Below are 22,712 nucleotides of genomic sequence, written 5' to 3' on the forward strand. Positions count from 1 at the left end.
ATTTGAACTCAATTCTTCCTGATTCCAGGGCTGATCCACTGTGTCATCTAGCTCCTGGCATGTCCCTGATCCTTTTTGTACATATACCCTGTAAGTTTGAGTTCTCTTCTTGGTCTTTGCATGTACTTCTGGGAAACTGTATCACAGATCTTTGGGATCATGTTTTATACTAACTGTTCTTATTATACTGATTTAGTAAATTCTACTTTCTCAAAGCTTCTGAAGGCTGACTGATTAAAATGATTCTTAAATGGTAATCTCAGGAAAGGAGGGAAAGCTCTCTGGTGGGAGCTTGAGTTTATGTCATTAGAGAACCAGTCCTGATTCCCATGGGGTACCCCTAGATCCCTGAGGAGGAAATGGAGCCTTATCCTGTGACCTGAGACTCATTTGAAAGGGTTGGAGTCAGGATAAAGTCATATAGGCTACACTAATAATAGGAATCAATCAGGTCAACATTAAAGAAATCAAGAAATGAGGTCATGCAGCTATAGTAAAGTATACTAAAGAAAAGGCCATTCAGCCAGGCAAACATAGATCTAGTAATACAAAACTAGTCTTTTGACTCCCAGACTATTAATTTTTCAATCAGAGTTTATGTTACAAGAAGAGCTCTTCAGTTTACATATGAGTTGGGTTCTTCTACCATTCTGCTTCTTGGCATTTTGAAACTCTTTGCTTAAGGAATAAGAGGAAAATTGGAGCCTGAGGTTTTTATAGATGGAATAAATCACGATCATACTTTATAAATCTGACAACTCAGCTTTCTAATGCTCAACTATAAGACATCCCACATTGAAAAAAAATATTTCAGCAGAGCACATAAATCCATTCTCTCAGACATCTATCCTATTAATTATTTCCCTCGACTGCTGAAAATCTGAAAGTGGCTGACAAAGGTGTTAAAAACTAAATTGAGACAGCTTGCCTTTATACACTTCTTAAATGCACATTTAGAATGATTCCTACTTTTTAAATGTGTTAGATATCATGCTATGGTATGTAATGCCTTTGCAAGAATGATATAGTTAATTCTATAAAGCATTTTCCCATTACTTTTGTGATACTTATGTGTCCTTCTATGTAATATTTAATTGGTAGTTGCCCCACTGGTCTTACCTTTCCCCTCCACAAGGACTGTCTTATTAAATGGAATTTATGGACAGTGCTTTTTAAGCTGGTTAAATGATATGAAATGAAAATCTGTTTTAAATGACATATAATGAAAGTTTTAGTAATACTAGAAAAGTTCCATTTCTAATATATATATATATATATAATATGTAACACATACATATTAATACATATATATGCAAATACATTCATATATACATATATATGTATTATGTGTGTGTATATAAAAATAAGTATTTTTGTGTGGTCAGACAAGTATTTCCTGGTACAGTAGAACTGGATACTGGAAGTGTGACATCCATGAGTGGCTGACCTCCTTTCTGTGTGTAGCTTAGCCTTAGCTGGGGAGTACTGGTTTATTCCTTACTCCTGCCATTCTATTAGTTTCAGTGGGGCAATCAGTAAGCTGATTCTCAAGCTTAAATTTAAGGATCTCAGTCTGTTTTGCAGATGTGACACTATACTGTCTCAATGGTTTTCTTGCTCCATGATGAAAATCTTACAACGCAGGTCATTATATTTTGTTCTGGTAGTGACAAAATGTTTTATTTAAGGAGGAGATGAACCACAGCTAAGAACTCTGAGTTCTTCCAAATGACAGACGGGTGGGTCTCCAAAAGGTTCTGTGGTTTGGATGGTATTCCTCTCAAACCTTATCCAGCCTACCCAAATTTAGGAAACTAGATTAGGAGGGAGTATGTTTCATTTTGGTTTTGGAAAGGGCAGTAATCTTTGGTTTGGCTTTTGATTTAGTGTGATAGTATGATGGAGAATGCAGGGATTGATAAATCTTATATTCTAAGACCCTGAAAATAAGGTAAAGTGAATGGAATGTATTTCTTCCCCATTCTTCCCTTAATTTGCTCCATTTTTGACTCTGACCCAGTTCCAGGAAAGCCAAGGGATTCTTTGCAGTGGCTTTGAGAAATCTGTACCAATTCTTACTCTTTTCTTGTTCTGATAATTCTATGGAGACTCTTCTAGGGACCCCACTTTTTCTCCATGACACACTCTAGCCAATAGATTAGTGTCAATAGGTTAGCCAATAGAGACCTGGGATATTCCTTGAAGGGAAGTAGAAGAGGAAAAGAACGGAAGATTCTTGACCAAATTAATCTTAAGCAAATTGGCTCTGACCCCGTTTATCTTGGGAAAGTTGGTCACTGAATGACTGAGATATTAGGCAGAGAGAGACCTGAGAGGCAGAATTAAAAGAACATAATTAGATGAAATTTTTTTCATCCTTATGTTGGATCTACTAAAGAATATTCAGTACCTTTTCTGAGTAATTTGCAACACATACTGGAGATAAGATGAGAGGGAGCCCTTACTTGAAATCAATGAAGGTTAAACAAGATAGGCTTCTACAGAGAATGAGGCTGTACTCAAGAATCTTTTTTAGAGTTAGAATCAGACCAGCTTCAATGGCCAGACAAATTCAATTCTACTACTTTTCAATCTACTGGCTAATTATGGCCAAGGAATTTTAGCTCTCATTTTTCTCTATTATACCTGCCAGACTTCTTACTATTTTGTTCTCTCTGTTTTCCTCTATTCCCAATCTACTTTCCTTTTTCATAAGAAATGCTCTGAAAATCACATTTTTTTCCACTCAATAACAAGTCCAGAAGGAATTGAAATAGAAATTTTTAGTTTTCTCTCTCTTCATAATCACCTGCATGAAAAGTATTCCTCTGACTTTGGTAGGGGAATGGAAGCAAACCTAAACCAATTGTATTTGATTGGTGAATCTAGAGTGAGAAAAGTCTCCTGAGAAGTCTTCCTGAGAAGAGAAAGGACTATGGTCTTGAATTAAAGGAATGTGGTTGGGAGTTTAAACTAGTTAATCATCTATGTAGTCTGCAAGGGCTGTGACCACTTGGACCTTGCTATCATGCCCTCCTTGTTTCTGCCACTGAATCATCACACACTGTATTTTCCCTTACCTGAAATGTTCTGATCCCTATTATGGTCCAAACTATATCCTTCTCCTTTGAAACCTGCAACACCATTCTCTTTGGATCCACTTGACTTCAGATTCTCCACTCACACCATGAAATCCATCAAAAGTCTTCCATAGATGTACATCCACAGATTGTTTGTGTATACATTTCTGTGATTTTCTTTTATGTAATTTTCCATATTCTGTTAATCCTCATTGCATTTTATGAGCTGCATAACTCATGGGCAAGTGATCATTTAACTTCATTTTTTCCCCCTATAAAATGGGGAAAATAATGCTTTTCCCCTACCTACAGGGTCATTGTAAGGAAAGCCATCATAATTACAAAGCACTTTGTGCTTGATATATACATATATATAATATATAATCACAATGCATATATATAGATACATATATACATACATGTATTTGTATGTATATATGTATATATATATATATATATATATATAGACACTGTTATTATGAAGCTATTTGAAAGCAAAAATTGTTCATCAGTCTGAAATTTTTTTGTTGAATCTATTTAACAACTTTGAGAGAATGTTACTTTGTCTATTATGAATACCCAAATTAATTGTAAAGAACATTTGAAGAAAGATGTTATATGTATCCAGAGAAAAAATTGAAAAATTGAATCAGGTATAGAATAAATTTACCTATTTATGCATATATGTGTGCATATATGCGTATACATACATATATATCTTTATACCTATTTGTGTCTAATTATAGCCATCTCTAGCTAGGGTGGGGAGGGAAGAAAAGAAAATAAACTTACACGATAATTTTGTTGTATATTTAAAAGGAATAGCAAATTGTGCATAGTAGATTTGCAGTTTCATGTACAATCATATGTTTTTATTGTACTATGTTATGAAAATTCTTGTTTTATTCCATAAATTTAAAAAAATTGTCTAGCTAGCCCAATCTTAAGTGTTGCATTTGGGGAGAAATGTTTTATGTTATCAACTTGTCATACATTTTCAATGTGAAATTGTAACTATTGGCTGAATCTCCTGGATTCTAACCAGAAAAATCAATCAGCAAGAATTTATTAAGTTCCTATGTGCCAAACATAGTGCTGGGTGCTATAGATACAGAGACAAAGCAAAATAGTTCCTTATTCGCAGAGTTTATATTCTATTAAAGAAAGGGAACTCTATGTACAGGAGCTACAAAAAAAAAAAGACCCACAAAGTAATTTTTTCAGGGAGACAATAAATTCTTGGGAGATCAAGAAATTCATCATAATATTCAAAACAGAAGTCTAGTTTGACTAGACCTTAAAGTGTTAGAAGAGTAGAGATATGTAAAAAAGCTGGAAAAGTAAATCGGAGTCAGATTGTGAAGAACTTTGAATGTTAAAAAAAGAGAGATGTATTTGATTTTAGAAGTAAGTATCAGGGAATTATTGGAGTTTGTTGAATAGTAGGATAATATAGTCAGACTTGAGTTTTTAAAAAAAAGTACTTTGGCAGCTGATGAAAGATCGACTGGAGAAGGGAAAACTTGAAGCAAGGAGACTGATTAATTGGCTATCAGAATAATTCTGGCAAAAGATGGTGATTATACTTAGGCAGACACATGGACAGTGACCCAGACTGAAAGCAGGCAAAGCTGTCTGTACCTAAGCTCTCAGACCTTGACATGCCTATATTCAGAATGATTTCTGGGTTTGGTTGGTGGTTTCTGTTGCTCAGGGGGAGCGGCCATGTGTACATATTTGCTCTAAGTAATTCAGAAGGATGTATTGGATCAGCCACAAAATCCCCTATAGTTTTCAGGAGGGATTTTGTGTTAAATAAGGACACAGTAAGAAAAATTATTCTTTGTCATTAGAATGGCTATTCCTGAGAACCCTCTGAGGACCCTGGAGGCTGTCCTAATACTTTCTATGAAGGGTGCCTATTTGAAGCTGAGAAATGTTCTCAAGTTCAGCTTGGCTCCAACCCAGCTTTTCTTGGGAGAAATGGTCACTGAGTGTGTGAGACATTCAGCAGAATGACCTTAGAGGCAAGAGAACATAGCCAGATGGAAATTTTTCATTTTTATGTTCCTCCTCTGGTATTTTCATAGTTTTGCCATAGTACTGCCATGAAAAAAAAAATCTATTTCCTTATGTTCTCAAAAAAAAAATTGTCATTGATGGCTCAGGACCAACACTCCTAATTTAATACGTACTCTGAGTTGAGTTATTCATTTATCTCCACTCTTTTCAGATATATGCCATCTTTACTAATCACCTTATTTCATAATTATAAATATTGGCATTTGCTTAGATGTCCTAACCAAGTTCATTATCCTAACCAAACTCAAGGCTGGATTATTTCCATTTCTGTCCACAACTTTCCTCTGGAGTAACTTCTCTTACTCCTACTGCTGAACTGCTGCTGGATCCCAGATCACCCCGGAGAGATCTGAAATTCAATGGCGGGATGACATCAATGATGAAACAATTCCTAAAGATACAGAGCCAAGTCTTCAAACATGATCTCGGAAGTAGGACGAGTACATTTTGTTTCTAAGCTTCAAATCAGAGAACTGCATGGCCAGTGCATCCTATGCCAAGTTTTATTTGCGCAACTTTCAGAAGCTATTTTCAAAATGGGGTTCAAAAATTTGCCAAAGCCTTTGGAATACACAGGCTTTGTAATAATGGAGGGCCATTATTACTAATATCGGCATAGTCCATTGTTGTCAAGATGGGGCCCTGGATGAATGACTTCTTTGAGTAATATATAACTATGTAGAAGATACTTATTATTATTGTTGTTATTGTTATGATTGCATTGGGAGGAGGAGAATAGTGCCTATTAAAGAGAAACTCCTTTTCACCTCCAGACTCCTAGATGCAATGACAATAGCAGGGAAGAAAGACATTCATAGACTCATAACAAAGTAGGGTTTTTTGCTTGAAGATACTCTGGAGATAATTTAGATTTATAGATTTAGAACTGAAAGTAATATCAGAGGCTGTTTAGTCCAACCCCCTCATTTTGCAGATGAGAAAACTGAGGAGAAGTGGCTTGCCTGAGGTCACAAAGATTAAGTGGTAGAACCAAGGTTTGAAACCAGATCCCTTAGCTATTGTTCCAGCTCTCTTTCTTACTCTACCAAGCTTATGAATCTCTTTAGTTTTATTGATGAAAACTCAGAATGGTTAACCAGCTTCTCCAGAGTGATATAAGGGGGTAAGTAATAGTTAGGATTCAAATATAGAATTCCCAAAGTGTGTGTATGTATGTATGTGAAAAAAATAAGAAAAAGAAAAGGAAGAGGAATAATGGTTTACTTTTTTCTTTTGGTCTTTTTAATTATTAGTTGCCTACTATGTGGTTTCTTATCTTTACAAACTGATATCAATTCAATTATAAGGTGAAGATTCCTAGTTAGATAACTACATACCCATTTAGAAGCTAAAACCTTATTTTCCCTGACTCAAAGTATAATTTGCATGTGTTAATTTTCAGTCTTCTGTCCTTGGAAATGATCTTGTTGTGTTCCTTGGGAACCTTTGCATTTTTGTGAATCTGTTTACCAATATATTTTTACCTCTCTTCTGTAAATGAAAAAACTGTTAGCCCTAGTTACTAAAGATCTGGCAGCCTAGCTTTGGGGTAGCATGGTGATAGCATGGTGGAGATAAAGGAAGAGGAGGGAACAAGGATTTACTGAGTGCCTATTATGTGCCAGGAACTGTCCTGAAAGCTTTATAGATGTCTAATTTTATCCTATAGTAACTATGAGAGGTAAATGCTTTTGTGATTCCCATTTTCCAGTTGAGAAAACTGAGGCAGATTAAATGACTCATTTAGGATCACACAAGAGGGTAAGTGTGTGAGTTCAGATTTGAATTCAGGAACCCTGTGTTTATAGATTGAAAACCTGGGTTCTAGTCTCGTTTTCATAAATCATTCAATCTCTCTAAGCATTAATTTCATCAGTTGTAAAGTAGTAATAATAATACCTGATTTATCACACAAGCTGAGATAATATACATAATAATGTAATTGCTTCTTTTTTTGCTTTTGAAATCACATTGTATATTTGTATTTATATGTCTGTACTCATGACCCCCATATCAAGAGTAATGTAAAGTTCTAGAGGACAGAAGCCCCCTCGTTTCTGTCTTTATATTCTTGTTCCAGCATAGTGCCCTGCACATAGTAGGCATTTAATGAATATTTGTCATGTAAGGGGGTTTGAAATGGAGGACTTCAGAAGCTGGGTAGGTACAGTTTGGATCCAGGGTAAGGGGTGTCCATTCTCTATTGTTGCTCAGTCATGTCCAACCCCTCGTGATCCTATTTGCCATTTTTCTTGGCAAAGATATTGAGGAAATTTGCCATTTCCTTCTCCAGATCATTTTACAAATGAGAAAAATGAGGCAAATAGAGTTAAGTGACTTGTCCAGAGTCACACAGCTAGTGTCTGAAGCTGGATTTGAATTCAGGTCTTCCTGACTCCAGAACCCTAATGCTATCCAATGTGCCACATGGTGTACTCCGACCACATATTAATCGACAGTCTTTTAACCAGGAGCCAGTGCACATGGTCTCTCCCCAAGGAGCCAAAGATCACATGCCCAGTTCCAAGACAAGAATTCCATTTCATACCCTTCTAATTGGATGGAAAGAGCTTTGAAAATGATAACCTATTATACGTTTATGCAACACAAAAATGACTATTTTTATCTGTGTTCCTTTTATCAGCTAATGTTAGATCTGACCATTATAAAACAAAGTTGAAAGTTTGGGGTCATGTCGGTGAAAGGGAAGCTGTTTCATGAAGAAATCTTTACTTAGAATCTGGAGAGGAACATATGCAGGTCCTGGGAATGTACCCTGTGAATGGCATTTGGCAGATGCCAAACAAGCTTGCCAGTGGTAGAGAGTTTGTGCAAGACCATCACCCAAGGAACATTTCTGGTTTCTTCCTGGAACCTGATGAAAGTCTAGAGTCTTATCTTGTTGATCACACTCGCTTCCAACTAATACTCTGAAAACCCATTTCTGTGTGTGTGTAAAGGGTCACATTGTAAGACTTGGAAAGCGTGCTTGTTTCTCCTGTTTAGACATCTGCTTGAGACATAAGGAGGCAAAATTCCTCAGGGAAATAAGAGGGCCTGAAACTCAGGTCAGCACAGTGGACAACAGCTGGACAGGACCACAAAAGGCAGCCAGTCTGAGAGAGAAGGGCTCCTAGCTACAGATGGACCAGATTGCAACCCTGAGTACCTCTGTGGGGCTTTAGCACTGACTTTAGCATCAATTGGATTTTTTAAGAAAATCATCCAGAAACATGTTAAGGCTTGCTGTCACTATCTTTCAAAACAGCATTCCAATTGATACTGAATCCTAGTACCCCTACAAGGTCACATGGGAAAACATGCTTAATCTAGATACTGAGAATAGGAAGTCTCTTTTCTCCTGAGACAGGTGGGATGTAACATTTTCTGGCAGACTGACTGTGTACAACATGCATTTCCCCCGTATTCTTATAGATCAGAAGCTTAACAGGTCCATTCTGTTTCCAGATCTTTTACTGCTATAGCCTTCCATGAATTACCATGGGATAGCCCTAATGCCTGAGATACATTCCTTCCCCATCTCATCCTATGGAAATCTTTCTATTCCTTTAAGATTTAGCTCAAATGTCACTTCCATGAAGCCTTTCATGATTCCCCACAGATAAAAGTATTCTTTTCCTCCTCAAATCTTCCTAGAGTACTTAAGTCTGGATCTCTCTTTGCTCCTCTTTCATTATAGTTATTTGTGTCTCACCTCTAATTCTCTCACATGCTTAGCACCCTGGCACAGTATTTTGGATATCCCTTCTCCCCTTCCTCCCCTTCTCCTCACATCTGCACAGGAAACTCCACTGTGAAGAAGCTCTCTGAATTCATGTTGTCAAATAACCTGTAATTTTTGAGAGATTTTTTGTAGTTTTTTTTTGGGAAATAATATGTAATGTTAGAGGACATTCAGAGCTTAAATGACTTGTCCAGGATATGGCTCTTTTTTCTGAATTAATCAGTCAACTAGTCATGTACTTTCTAAGTGTCAGGGATATAGAAAAAGGCAATAGTCAGTCACTGCTCTCAAGGAGCTCATTTTAATGACAGAATACTATGGATAAAAAAGGCATGTCCAGTTCTCATCAACTACATTATGCTGCCTGTCTTCATGAGCAAGTTGTTTGTAAAAAAAATTGATTTCTTTTTCTCTTCTGAGGCTTCTCCATTTTCTATGAGTTCTCTCTTCTTTCCTGGGCACATTCACTTACATTATCAAATTGATTCACATATTTGTCTTTTGCGTCTTTCTCCTTCCCTCCTTTCAGCGGCTGACAGCTACAGACACCCGTGAAACCAGAGCAGATGACTTCTGGTTCTCAGGCCCAAATGTTTTGGCAACTGTCATTTTCTGACTTCCCTTGTTTTATCTAGATAAATTAGTTCTCAGATGACCTCTACACCACAATTTCAACATTGTGGTTTACATTTGGCAAATAACTAGATGAAGGCACAGAGTTGTTATGTGACTCACTTTGCACTGCACAGCAGCCCATGAGGAGGGAGGTATGGAAACCAGAAGCTCTTGATAAGATCGTATCATAAAATAATACTAATGACTACTTAATATGGAGCTTAAGCACTGAAATTTTTAAAAAATGTCATTTTTTCCTTCTCCAGTTACATGTCAAGAAAATTTTTAGTATCCATCTTTACAAGATTTTGAGTTCCTAATTTACACTCTTCTCACCCCCTCTCCTAAAGATGGTAGGCAGTTTGATATAATTTATACATGTGCTATTGTGTAAAAAATTTCCATATTAGTCACAGTAGGGAAAGAAGAAATAGACCAAAAGGAAAAAAGAGTAATTCATAGGTGATCATCATACAATGCTGCCGATATTGAGCAATATTTTCCTGATTTGGCTTATTTCACTTTGCATCAGTTTGTAAAAGTCTTCCCAGGTTTTTCTGAAATCTACCTGTTCATTATTTATTTCTCAATAATATTTATTGTATTCACATGCCACAGGTTGTTCATTCATTCCTCAATTGATGGAAACTCCCTTAATTTCCAATATTTTGCCATCACAGAAAAGGCTGCTATAAATATTTTTGCATGTGTATGTCCTTTTCCTTTTTTTTTTTCTGTGAGCTTTAGCACTTTAAAAGTAAAATGCCCACATTTCTACTTCCATGGTAATAGAAAATGTGAGTCAATGTGATCTCTGAACTCGCTTCTAGCCATCTACCTTCTGTAAAACAATCTCCCTTCCCCTCACCAAGGTATTTATTGAACAATTTCCCCCATATCTACGTAAAAGCAAAGACCAAAACTTCACTAATTCAGACCAGTTTGGGAGAAACCCGTCTGGATAGCAGAATTTATGAGATACACTTTTGTTCTTGTCAAGTATATATATTGCTTTATTAAATGCTGACACAGTATTAGCAGGTAATGGTCTCTGGGGGCCCACTGTAATGAATAAGAAGAGAATAAGATCTATTTGTGATTAGACTTTAGCTGTATGCAAAAAAAGATGCTGCTAACGCTCTTGAAAGCAGATGCCAGTCGGTCAGACCCAAACCTAACAGCACCAAGGCGATGCTGCAGCTGATAACGGTCTGTGAGCTCATTAATCTGATGGAGGCCTTCACCAGTGCTCTGGGGCACATTTCCCATCATTTATTAAAGCTGGTTGGTGCCTAGTGCCTAATCTCTTTTAGATTTGCCCTAATTGCTTTCAGGTCATGTACCTCTGGACCTGTTATTAGTTTGCATGTCTATGATAATTGTCCTTTTAAAGGATTGCCTATTGCTTAGTATTTGCAGCTGGGCTGATTAAGGCTCAGTGGGATCAGGCTGAGCAGAGGAGTCCTTGCTGTGTCAGCCAGACGCTGGGGAGCATCACCCTGCCTGGCTATCCAGCTAGGAGGGCCACCAAAGGCTAAATCAGAAACACCTGCGTGTTTTGCAATGCAGCCATCAACATATGGTTCTGATTGGTTTCTCTGTTACAGTGTGCCCTAGGATGTTGAATCAATTTACTTACTATAGATTGGGAAGGGATGCTTGCCCCAAAGACTAGTCACACTCAACATGGTCAAGGAAAGTTTGCTTTACTTCTGAATTCTTAATCCCTGCATCTCTTAATGATCATCTTTTAGATTCTCTTTCTTTCTTTCTTTTTTTTTTTCCCCAGATTAAGAGTTGGAGTCTAGGCAAGTGATTGAACCATTTACTGATTTAGTCTATCATCTCTCTTCAGAGGTCATCTAGAGCAGTAAATTGCAGTTCAGCAACTGATTGATATTATTAAAGGGTCTTTCCTCAGCAGGACTTCCCTATTCCAGTGAAATTATATTTTGAGGGGGATTATATAGTGCTGGAGGGGACCTTAGTGGGCTGTTAAGGGGACTCCTCTCATTTTATAGATAAGAAAACAGTCTGAGAGAAATTGTGACTTGTGCAGGGTTATACAATGAGCAGATGTCTGAGACGGGATTTGAACCCATGTATTCCCAAGTCTAGTGTCCTATCATTTTTTTTTTAACTTTTTATTGATAGAACGCATGCCAGGGTAATTTTTTACAGCATTATCCCTTGCATTCACTTCTGTTCCGATTTTTCCCCTCCCTCCCTCCACCCCTTCCCCCAGATGGCAAGCAGTCCTTTACATGTTGAATGGGTTACAGTATATCCTAGATACAATATATGTGTGCAGAACCGAACAGTTTTCTTGTTGTACAGGGAGAATTGAATTCAGAAGGTATAAATAACCCGGGAAGAAAAACAAAAATGCAAGCAGTTTATATTCATTTCCCAGTGTTCTTTCTCTGGGTGTAGCTGCTTCTGTCCATCTTTGATCAATTAAAGCTCTCTTTATCGAAGAGAGCTACTTCCATCAGAATACATCCTCAAACAGTATCGTTGTTGAGGTATATAATGATCTCCTGGTTCTGCTCATTTCACTCAGCATCAGTTCATGTAAGTCTCGCCAGTCCTCTCTGTATTCATCCTGCTGGTCATTCCTTACAGAACAATAATATTCCATAACATTCATATACCACAATTTACTCAACCATTCTCCAATTGATGGGCATCCTTTCATTTTCCAGCTTCTAGCCACTACAAACAGGGCTGCCACAAACATTTTGTAGTGCCCTATCATTTTAACATGCTTCCTCTAGTGCAACCAACAACAGATCAACAATCAATTTATAATAAAGAATTTACAATAACAAAATTAGTCCCAAGCTAACCAACCTATGAAGGTACCTATCTCATCCCTAAGTCTCTCTTCCTTTCTACCAGAGCTGAGTCTCAGTTTCAGAGTTTCAGAGTTGTTTCCTTTAGCTTAGTTTAGCATTCTAAGAAATGTTTGCTAAAAAAATCTCTTTTTTTATTCTCTCCTAGGCAATTTGAACTTTTCATAAGTCATTAGTTCACAAAAACTTCTTAAGGGTAAGAAGTCTCTTAAATACTTGTTAGTCATTATGAGGAGAGGAAATAGGATTGAACTAGATACTTTTTAAAGTCCTTTCTGATAACTGAGTTTCTATAAAATTATGTTCTTGTCTATTGTCAAAATGTCTATATTCATTACTATGTGGGATAGTCTTAGTGACTGTCACTTATAAAAGCACATATTTATATATGGGACTTAAAGATTTCCAAAGCATTTTTCATACATTAGTTCACAAAGATCCTGGGAGGTACCTGCTTTTATTATTCTCATTTTTTTGATCAGGAAACTGAGATTGAGAAAGATTAAATGCTTAAGGTCACACAGCTAGCAAGTGTTTCAAACTAGATTAGAACCCTGGCTTTCCTGATTCAAGTTTGATTCTTTTTCTACTATGCCAAACATCTCTCCTCTGATGTTGTATTCTAAACAGTTATAGGGAGTCATTTTCATATTTCTGTATTGTTCTCATTTGCTAATAGCAAATGGGTGAATAGAAGACATTTTTTCTATTTTTGGCAGAACTAAAATCATCACTTCTTTCCAGCAAACAAGAACTTTCAGCATTCATTTATTTCTAGTCTTGCTTTGAACTTGGATTCTCCAGTGTTTCAATAGTAGAAATCCTGAGAAAAAGCAACTGCAGAGAGGTAGGACAGGGTAATGAAGGTTCAAGTAAAGGTGGCTGAATGTCAGAAAAAAATCTTCTAGTACTGAGACCTGCTAGATTGGATTTGTCTTTAAAAGGGAAACATATGAAGTTCCTAGAAATAATGGAGAAATCATGAAGGAAACCATTTCCTACTTATTTTTGGTAGAAGGATGAAATAACTGGCTACTTTTTTTTCATCTCTCCCATATAGAGCTAGTGTAGAGGCCTTTGCCCATGATGGGTATCCTAAATGAATTACATAAAAAAGAATTCTACTCTGTCTAAAGGGCTTAAAACTGTGCATACCCTTTTATCCAGCAGTGTCAATACTGGATCTGTATCCCAAGGAGATTATAAAAGAAGAAAAAGGACCCATATGGTCAAAAATGTTTTTAACAGCTCTTTTTGTGGGCAAAGAATTGGAAAATGAGTGGATGACCAATTGGGGAATGATTGAATAAGTTATGGTATATGACTGTAATAAAATACTATTCTATAAGAAATGATGAGCAGCTTGATTACAGAAAAATCTGGAAAGAGTTACATGAACTGGTGCTGAGTAAATGAGCAGAACCAGGAAAACATTATACACAATAAGAGCAAGATTGTGCAATGATAGACAGCTCTTCTTAGCAATTCAGTGATCCAAGACAATTCTAATAAGCTTTGGATGCAGTATGCCATCTGCATCTAGAGAATAGAAAGAATTGTAGAGATTGAATTTTTATCTTTTTTTTCTTTTCTTCTTTTTTTTTTCCCATGGGTTTTCCCTTTTGTTCTGATTTTTTCCCCAACATGACGCATATGGAAATATGTTAAAAAATGAATGTACACACATAACCTATATCAGATTGTTTGTCAATGTAGGGAAGGGGGAGATAAGGGAGAGAGAAAGTAAAAAAAATTTGGAACTCAAAATTTTACAAAAACGAATGTAGCAAACCATCTTTATATGTATTACTTACATGTATTATTTTTATATGTATTTATGTATTATTATTGGAAAAATAATATACTATTAAAAAAACAGAAAGGAGTTCTATTGCTTGGGACAATTTTCTATCCCTTTGATTTCTTTTTCTTCTGACTAATCTTTTACAAATTAAGTTGCCAAGAAAAAGGGAAAGTTCTTTGAGCTTTTCCCAAGACAAGATCAAGAGATCTAACACCAAGATACCTTAGTACCTCTTTGCCTACTTAGATATGGGCTTTGGTAAATTAGAGAACTTAATTAAGAATTAGGGCCTTACAAAGAATCCATGTCTTTCATGCTTAAGATATTCATAAATGAGATATTTAATTTCTATAGAGGTAATTGTAAGTTACCTGGTTTTTAGTATCAACAAAACCCTCGCATTTATTTAAATTGCCTTATGCCCACCTCCAAGAGGCAAATTGTTATCTAAGGACTGTAGACATTACACAACTAAGTCCTCTTCTAATGATACCATCTCCAGACACACACTGACATAAGCTCTGCTGAGCTTCCTCCTATGAAAATTGCCTAATCAAATAGATTTGGGTATTTACATAATAACTCTGAGTGGCTTCAGTGGTTTTTAAGGCTAAATATTCAACTGCTTAGCTTACTATCATTAAACCTGTATCAACAATGTTAAGAGAAAAGAGAAAGGAGAAGGAAAAGATAAATTGGATAAGACAGGACATTTGTTTTCCTGGCTCAAGGATCACTTGTATTTGGTTTAGCAAATTAATTGCTTTTGTGCTTTTGATGACTTAAAGTGTTACAATCAGGAAACTTGACTCCAAATGAAAGAAATAATATTGATAAGATGTAAAAAGGGCTGGATTTCATAGGATTTATTTAAAAGTTTCACTTGTAGCATTTAAGATTCTACAGGGGCTAAACACACATACACAGACAGACAGACAGACAGATAGACACACACACACCCTCTTCACTGTAGAACTACAGAAATTTGATATTCTCTTTCCTGGATTTGCATTAGATAAGTTGTCTCATTCTAAATGAACTGGAGAATACAATGAAAAAAATTAGAATATAGACTATATCATAAAATATGAGGACTGAAACAGTTTTTTAATAGGGGAAAAGTATCTAATGCCTCAAGTAATTTGTTATACACTCAAGAGTTTTGTGGGAGGGTCAGCTCTAGAATCTAAATCTCGAGTCCTAGCCCAATGGTCTTACCCCAATGCCATTCTTCATGAGTGGTTTTCTTGTAATACCTTATAAAATATGTATCCTTTCATTCATGGAGATATATAAGGGACTTTTCATTCATACTTGTTCTACTTTTCCATTTATCACCCATGTTTTGGTGAACAGGAGAGATGAATTTGGGGATGTTAGTGGATGCTTGGATGTATGCTTCTACTTGAGGATTCAGTTTCTCAGGCCTCTAGAATCATCTTTTCCCATCTTCAGCAGGATTCCTCCCTTTTGCTCCCTTTCTATGTCACTGCTGGACTTGCCTATATTTTCATATTGCTTAAAGTGATGATTCTTATAGGCATGTTGCACTGAGGAGATGTAATCATGACAAGCTATTGTCTGCTTTTTGCCATTTTTCTAGTGATGGATACAAGGGAGAGGTATTAGGAGTATCCTCACTGACAAATGGGAAAATAGTTATAGGAAGGTTCAATGTTAACAAGAGGAACAAGAAAGAATCAGATATTTTATTAATGAATGTAAGAGAGGGAGAAAAAAACCTAGTTTATGAAGTTATCAACATAGTTTAGATCTTTACCTTTCATTGATGCATCTCAAGACATGTTGAATACATAAATTCTTCAGCTCATTAGGGAAATGGTTCATATCATCTCTGTAAAAGAGAAAAGCACTGATAACAATATGGTAAGCAATTTTCTTTAGACAATGTATCAACAACTATGCTTGAAATGCTCTTTAATGTTTTTAATTTTTTGTTTTTAATGTTTTGAATTTGATACTCATGGTTATCAAATTTGTAGGTGATGGGATCATAGGAAGGAAGAATAAGTAGTACAATGGATGACAGATTAAAAAACAACTCAACAGATTAGAACAATAAATTAAAGCTGATTTGATGAAATTAAATATGGATAAATAAAAAATCCTAGACATGAGTAAAAAATCAAATATATATATATATATACATATACATATATGAAAAGGGAGAAATAACTAGAGTAATTTGTGTAAAAATATCTGAGGATTTTAGTGGATTATAAACTTAATATGAGTGAGTAGTGTAAAATTGTAGCCAAAAAAGCTGTGATATTAGGGTGCATTGATAGATAGAAGGAGGTACTAGACCTGTTACTGCCCTGGTCAGTTCACCAGGGAATTATATGCAATCTTATGCATAGTTTTGAGCACTACATTTTGGGGAAAACATTAACAAGTTGTGACTATTCCAGAAGAGGGTGACTAGGATGTTGAAGATATTTCATACTATATTATTGGATATAGATTGAAGTAACCAGACTGGATTTTTAGAATGGTTGAAGGAAAATATAATGATAGGAGAGGAGTACCACTTCCAATTGCCAGGGGGATTTTTGGTTAATGGAGTTCAGGTCCAGTGAAATTTAAGGGTTGGAGAAATAGTAAGCATGATGAGGAATTTAATCAGAGGAATTTAAGAATCAAAGTCTGAAAATAAAACATGAGGCAAAAGTGGAAATTCAATTCAAATCAATTCAGCAAGCTATTATTAAGTGTTGTCAACCTTTCTCCCCAGAGTTCGTTTTAAGAAAAACGAAACAGGTTATTTCTGTGGTTTTATTCCTCCTAAGTAAGCAGACATATACACATGGGGGCAGTTACAGTTGAACTCGAAGTGGGCATAGGCAGCAAGGATTATAAAGACAAAAATCAGAAGGAAAGGGTGAACTGGAAGTTTTTATGAATCAGTCTTAGTTGGTTATCTGAAATAGCAGGGAAATTCAGTCTCTCCTGTCCCCCCAAACTCTGAGCATGTTATTTAAATGAATTTACCAGCACAACTACTCCTATATAGATCCTGTATAGTTTAGAATTCCTGCCCCTTACTTGCCTTACAAAAATATAGGGTACTAGAGAGGGAGAATGGACAATCATGTTATAAAACAATGTAATTCAGAAGAAGAAGAATGTTGCCTAAGCTTTTTTTCTTTATATAAAACTTAAATCTTGGTTGATCTAAGGAATATTACTAGAAAGGATGTAATATTTTGAAGACAAATTAGTTATCAATCATGAGAAAGAAATTCATCAGGCTTGCAATATGGGGCTGTAGGAAGAAATCACATGGGGAAAGGTATTTGGCCTTCCCCTCCACCTCAATTGCACTAAAAAAAGAATGAGTGTAGGAAATACCTACATGTGAGATTTTTCTTTTCAAAAATATACTACATTCAAGGTCAATATAATGTATTTCACATATAAATGAAGCCTGGAAAAATGTAAGGTCATGATTACTCATGTACATACATCAACCCAAGAAGTTCTTAAATGTTATACCACAGGGGTCCCTATTATGCTCAGGCATACTTAAGCTCTGGTTAATGATCTGAGTGAAGGTATTGACAGTCCATTAATGATACTGTACATCATATTAATTTTAGAGGAAGGGGGCTAGTTAAAGTCATCAACAAGGACTTTAAAAGGGTAGAAATAAGAACTATGAGAAAGACAATCTGAAAAGTGCAAATGAAGATATAAAGGGAAGAAATCTACACTGTCATGATTTAACTAGTTGGGGAAAATCAGGAACCTGAAAGGTAGTGAGTACAAATAGCTAATACACATTTTCAATGTGACATAGAAACCAAATTTCTCAGTATTCAGGTTTTGTTCTGGCCCCAGAATAGTCTTATTTGGAGAATACAAAAATTAGCTCCAAGCATTCAGCAGATATTAATAATGGCTTCCATCATTCAAATTATACTAGGACCAAAAAGCCAGAGAGAATTTAGAGACAGCATAGAAATAAGATTGCTATAATGGCTTTTCCCAGTGGAGGAAACAGAAAAATATGAGAGGGAACTAGAATAGGTCTAAAAGCAATTCATAAATATTAGAAACATGAAAGCAAAAAAGAGACAAGGACTGTTCTGTGCAGTAAACAGAGCATGATGAGGAACAACAGGATGTAATGGAGGGAAAGTCAGTTTCAGCCAAACATTAAGAAGCTTCTTTGAAAATGAAAATTATTCAGATTAGGGAATAATCTGCCAAGAAACTTTGAAATAACTTCACTTCTCTGGGAAAATCTATCTCCTTCAGGAAGATTTCCCTGACTAAAAGAGATAGACTATACACAGAATTTACTCTTCTACCTCCCACTTCTGTTTTTCTCCCAATATCTTTCCTCTCTCTCTCTCTCATTCTCTCTCATTCTCTCTCATTCTCTTTCTCTCTCTTTTATTCTCTCTCTCTCTCTCTCTCTCTTTCTCTCTCTCTCTCTCTCTTTCTCTCTCTCTCTCTCTCTCTGTATATATATATATATGTTCTGAAGTAGATGTTCTGAAAACAGAAAATGGAATGGTAAGAACAGGCTTTTACTGTTACTCTGTTCCTTTCAGAACCCAATGTATTATGAGAACTCTATTTTTAAATCAAAACTAGATTTTGAAGATATACCTTTTGTCTAATATGGGACTACATTATGGACTGGAAAGATAAGCTGAAAAATCATGTAATAGTTTTCCCCTTTTCTATAAATTAGCTTAGGGCCTCTTATACTTTTTCACCCTTGTAATCCCTTTTCACCCAAGAAATTTTTATGGGACTTCAGGTTTATAGTTATAGAAACCAGGTATACAAATCAAACATTCACTGGTATTAAATCATAAAGAAATTTATTTTAAAGTAATTCCTTGGTTTACATATTTTACCATCTATTAAAGATGAAAGCAAATTTGTATACTAATGAGATTCTTATATAAAGAATTAATCTTAGTGGAATATTTGATACCTCTTTCTGTTGCTAAATTTTTCATGGCCCCCACATTCAGTTATGAAACCTCATTTGGGGTCATGATTCACAGTTTAAGAAGCTTTGAATTTGATTATGGTTTTAAGGCAATTCTGTTGTAAAATGTGCCTTTATCTAAAGCGATTGTAATAAGATCTTCTTGTTCAGTGCTCAATAAGGCTTAAATACGAGAGCCAGGTATTTAGCCTGGTGTTTTTGTTATCTTATTTTGTGATGCATACTTTATCTAAACTTTAGATTGTATTTACTTTTATAATGTACATTTTTTGTGATGGTACAGATTCCTACTCAAAAGGCCTTCTACCCTTATCACCACTGAATTGAACATCCTACTAGAAGACTACCTGTATATAGCTGGGAAATTTTTTTCAATAAGGCTATATACTTAAGTTGATAACCGAATTTCTAAATCGGGTAACAATTAACATGTGTAGAATGAAAAGAAGAAAAGATCATTTGTCCAAAGGCCTAGGCTTCCTATAATCTGGTGGATTACAGGATAAGGGTTTTTTAGGTAATCAGAACTGGGCATTAATCCTGTTATACATCCTCTGCAGGAGTACTTTTTTATAGTTCATTTTTACATCAAAGTGACAATAAGTCCTCAGAGGCTCTGTGAAAGGAGGACAATCTCTGGCGGGTTCTATTCAGCTGTCAAAGCTTTAGTGCTGTTTGCTCTCAGAGGAAGAACTTAAGGTGTGGAAATGGTGATTGTCAGCAGTTTGGTGATTAATTCATAGTTTGCTCTCGAAAGAGATAAAAAATAAGATATTGCTCTCAGAACTAAGTAGCTTTAAGAAATAGTATTATTTACTAGATACATTGAAGGATCTGGAGTCAAAAAATATGGGTTTAGATTCCTCCAATTATGTTGTCTAGTTATTTTACTCTAGGCAAATTACTAAACCTTAATGGTTTTCAAAATTTCACATCTGTAAAATTAAGGAAATTGGACTTGAAGACCTCTAAGTCCTTCCAAGGTATAAATCTAAGAGTTTATGAGCCTTCTTCAATTTCTGCAATGGCAATGGTGAAGTGGCCAAAAAAAAAAAAAAAAAAAAAAAAAAAATCAGAAGATGCTAAGAATCAGGTATTTTTAAAATTACCTTTGAATATTAATTGAGCATCCAAGATTTAGACCTGAAATAGAAATTAGATGTCATCTTCTCCAATACTCTTATCTTATAGATGATGGAAAATGAGGCCTACAGTAGTTAAATGACTTGCCTGAGTTCACATGGATAGGAAATAGAAAATCTGGGATTTGAAACCTGTTTTCTGATTATAAATATATCACTTTTCCCTTTGCACCAGTTGAGCTATTAGCACCTTAAATGTGAGATCATTATCAATTACCAGGAAAGGAGCATTATTTGAAGAATGGAACCACAGTAATTTTGCTATAGATGAACTCAAAAGACAAAATTGAATCTAGATAAAAAGATTGTACATAGATCCTTTCTGAAGACTCAAACAAAAGGGTTTGATGGGATAAGTTTCATTGTATGAATAGAGATGAGAAATATTATTTCATAGGGTACTTTATCATTTCACCTTGAAGCACACATTAAAAAATTTTTTTCATGAAGATCCACATTCTCACCCTTTCAACTTTTCCCCTGACCCCAATTGAGAAAGCAAGAAAAACAAAACTCTTGTTCCAAACATATATAGTCAAGCAAAACAAATTCCTGTGGTGGCCACATCAAAAACAAAAACAAAAACAAAAACCATGGCTCAAAGTACACTCTGAGTCCATCACCCCTGTATCCATGAAGAGGGCAGTATATTTTATCATGAATCCTCTGGAATTGTGGAATAGTAGATGGTCAGAGTCTCTAAGATTTTAAAAGTTTTTGTCTTTAAAATATTGCTATTATTTAAATATTTTCCAGGTCTTCTTATTTCAGTATGTAACAGTCATATAACTTTTCCTAGGTTTTTATGATATCACCCTTGTCATCATTTTCTAGAGGGGAAGTGAATACAGAGTTATATAGCACTAACTATGAATTAAGAACAGTGCTAAGCACTTTATAATGATTATCTTATTGTTACAACAACTCTCTGAGGTAGGTGTTGTTATTAATTCCATTTTTAGAGTTGAGATAACAGAGACAGACTAAGATTAAATGACTTATGCAATAAGTATTCCATAAAATTTATATATCATAACGTGCACCAATTCCCTATGTTGATGGATATCTTTTGTCATAGCAAAAAGAGCAACCATGAATATTTTTATACATTGGGCCTTTTATCCTTTTCCTCTTTTCTTCTTAGAATATAGTAGTGTCCTACTAGTGGTATCATCAGCCAATAGCCATGCATAGTTTAATAGCTTTGGAGCATAATTATTAGTATTTCGTCTTTATCTTGACCATAAGCAAACCACCATCAAAATAATAGTTAACAAAGAATCGCTAACTAAAAAAATGCTAGAAAGAACTTTATGAGATTCTCCAAACCAAGGTAAAGTGTTTGGATTCACGATATTTTCAATATGAAGGTGGGTACAGAGAAAGAAAGCAAGCAATATGTCCAAATGCTTGAAGAACAAACCCAAATTGGAGATAACACATTTTAAATATAATTTTTCCCTTTTGTTCTAATTTTTCTTTCATAACATGATAATATGGAAATATGTTTAAAATGATTAGTCATGTATAACCTATATCAAAGTGCTTTCTGTCCTGAAGAGGAGAGTTTTAAGGGAGGAAGGAGAAAAAACGGAAACTCAAAATCTTACAAAAATCAATATTCAAAATTATATTTCCATGTAATTGGAAAAATATGTAAATATAACAAAGAATTGATTTGTAAGACATTTCTAAAAGGAAAGAAAAGGGAAACAGGAAAGGGGAAAGTTGCAGAATAGTGACAAATATTACAGATAGTTTTATTGTTAGAAAGAGTTATGTAGGAGGCATAAATAATTAAGGACTTCTATGCTGACTTTCTCATCTCTCCAGCCAGAAGAGAGTGATCTGTTCATTGTATTGAAGATGCCTGATAAAATGTGGATAAGGAACACTCAGACTTTCACACACTATTCTCTACAGAGCACATCTTCATGAGCATATCATGATTCATAGCATCATAGCTCTAGGGTTGGAAGAAATTAAAAAAAAATCAAATCTACACCCTCATTATACAATGTAGAAACTGAGATACAATGAGGTTAAATTACTTGCCCAAGGTAATAAATAATAATAATTATGTTAATAATAATAATAATAGCTAATACCATGTTTTAGGGGAAGCTGAAGGATACCATAGTGCATAGAATCAGAAACATTCAACACAATTCAAGTCTGGTCTTAGACATTAGCTGTGTCACTCTGGACAAGTCACTTAACTCTGCCTCAGTTTCCTCATCTATAAAATAAGGTAGAAAAAGAAATAGCAAAACACTTCAGTATCTTTGTCAAGAGATACCCAATGGGGTCATGAAGAGTTGGACATGACCGAAACAACTGAACAACCTGTTTTCAAATACTGTACAAAACACTTTATTAATATTATCTCATTTGATCCT

This window comes from Antechinus flavipes, chromosome 3 (assembly GCF_016432865.1).
Source record: "Antechinus flavipes isolate AdamAnt ecotype Samford, QLD, Australia chromosome 3, AdamAnt_v2, whole genome shotgun sequence".
Lineage (NCBI taxonomy): Eukaryota > Metazoa > Chordata > Mammalia > Dasyuromorphia > Dasyuridae > Antechinus > Antechinus flavipes.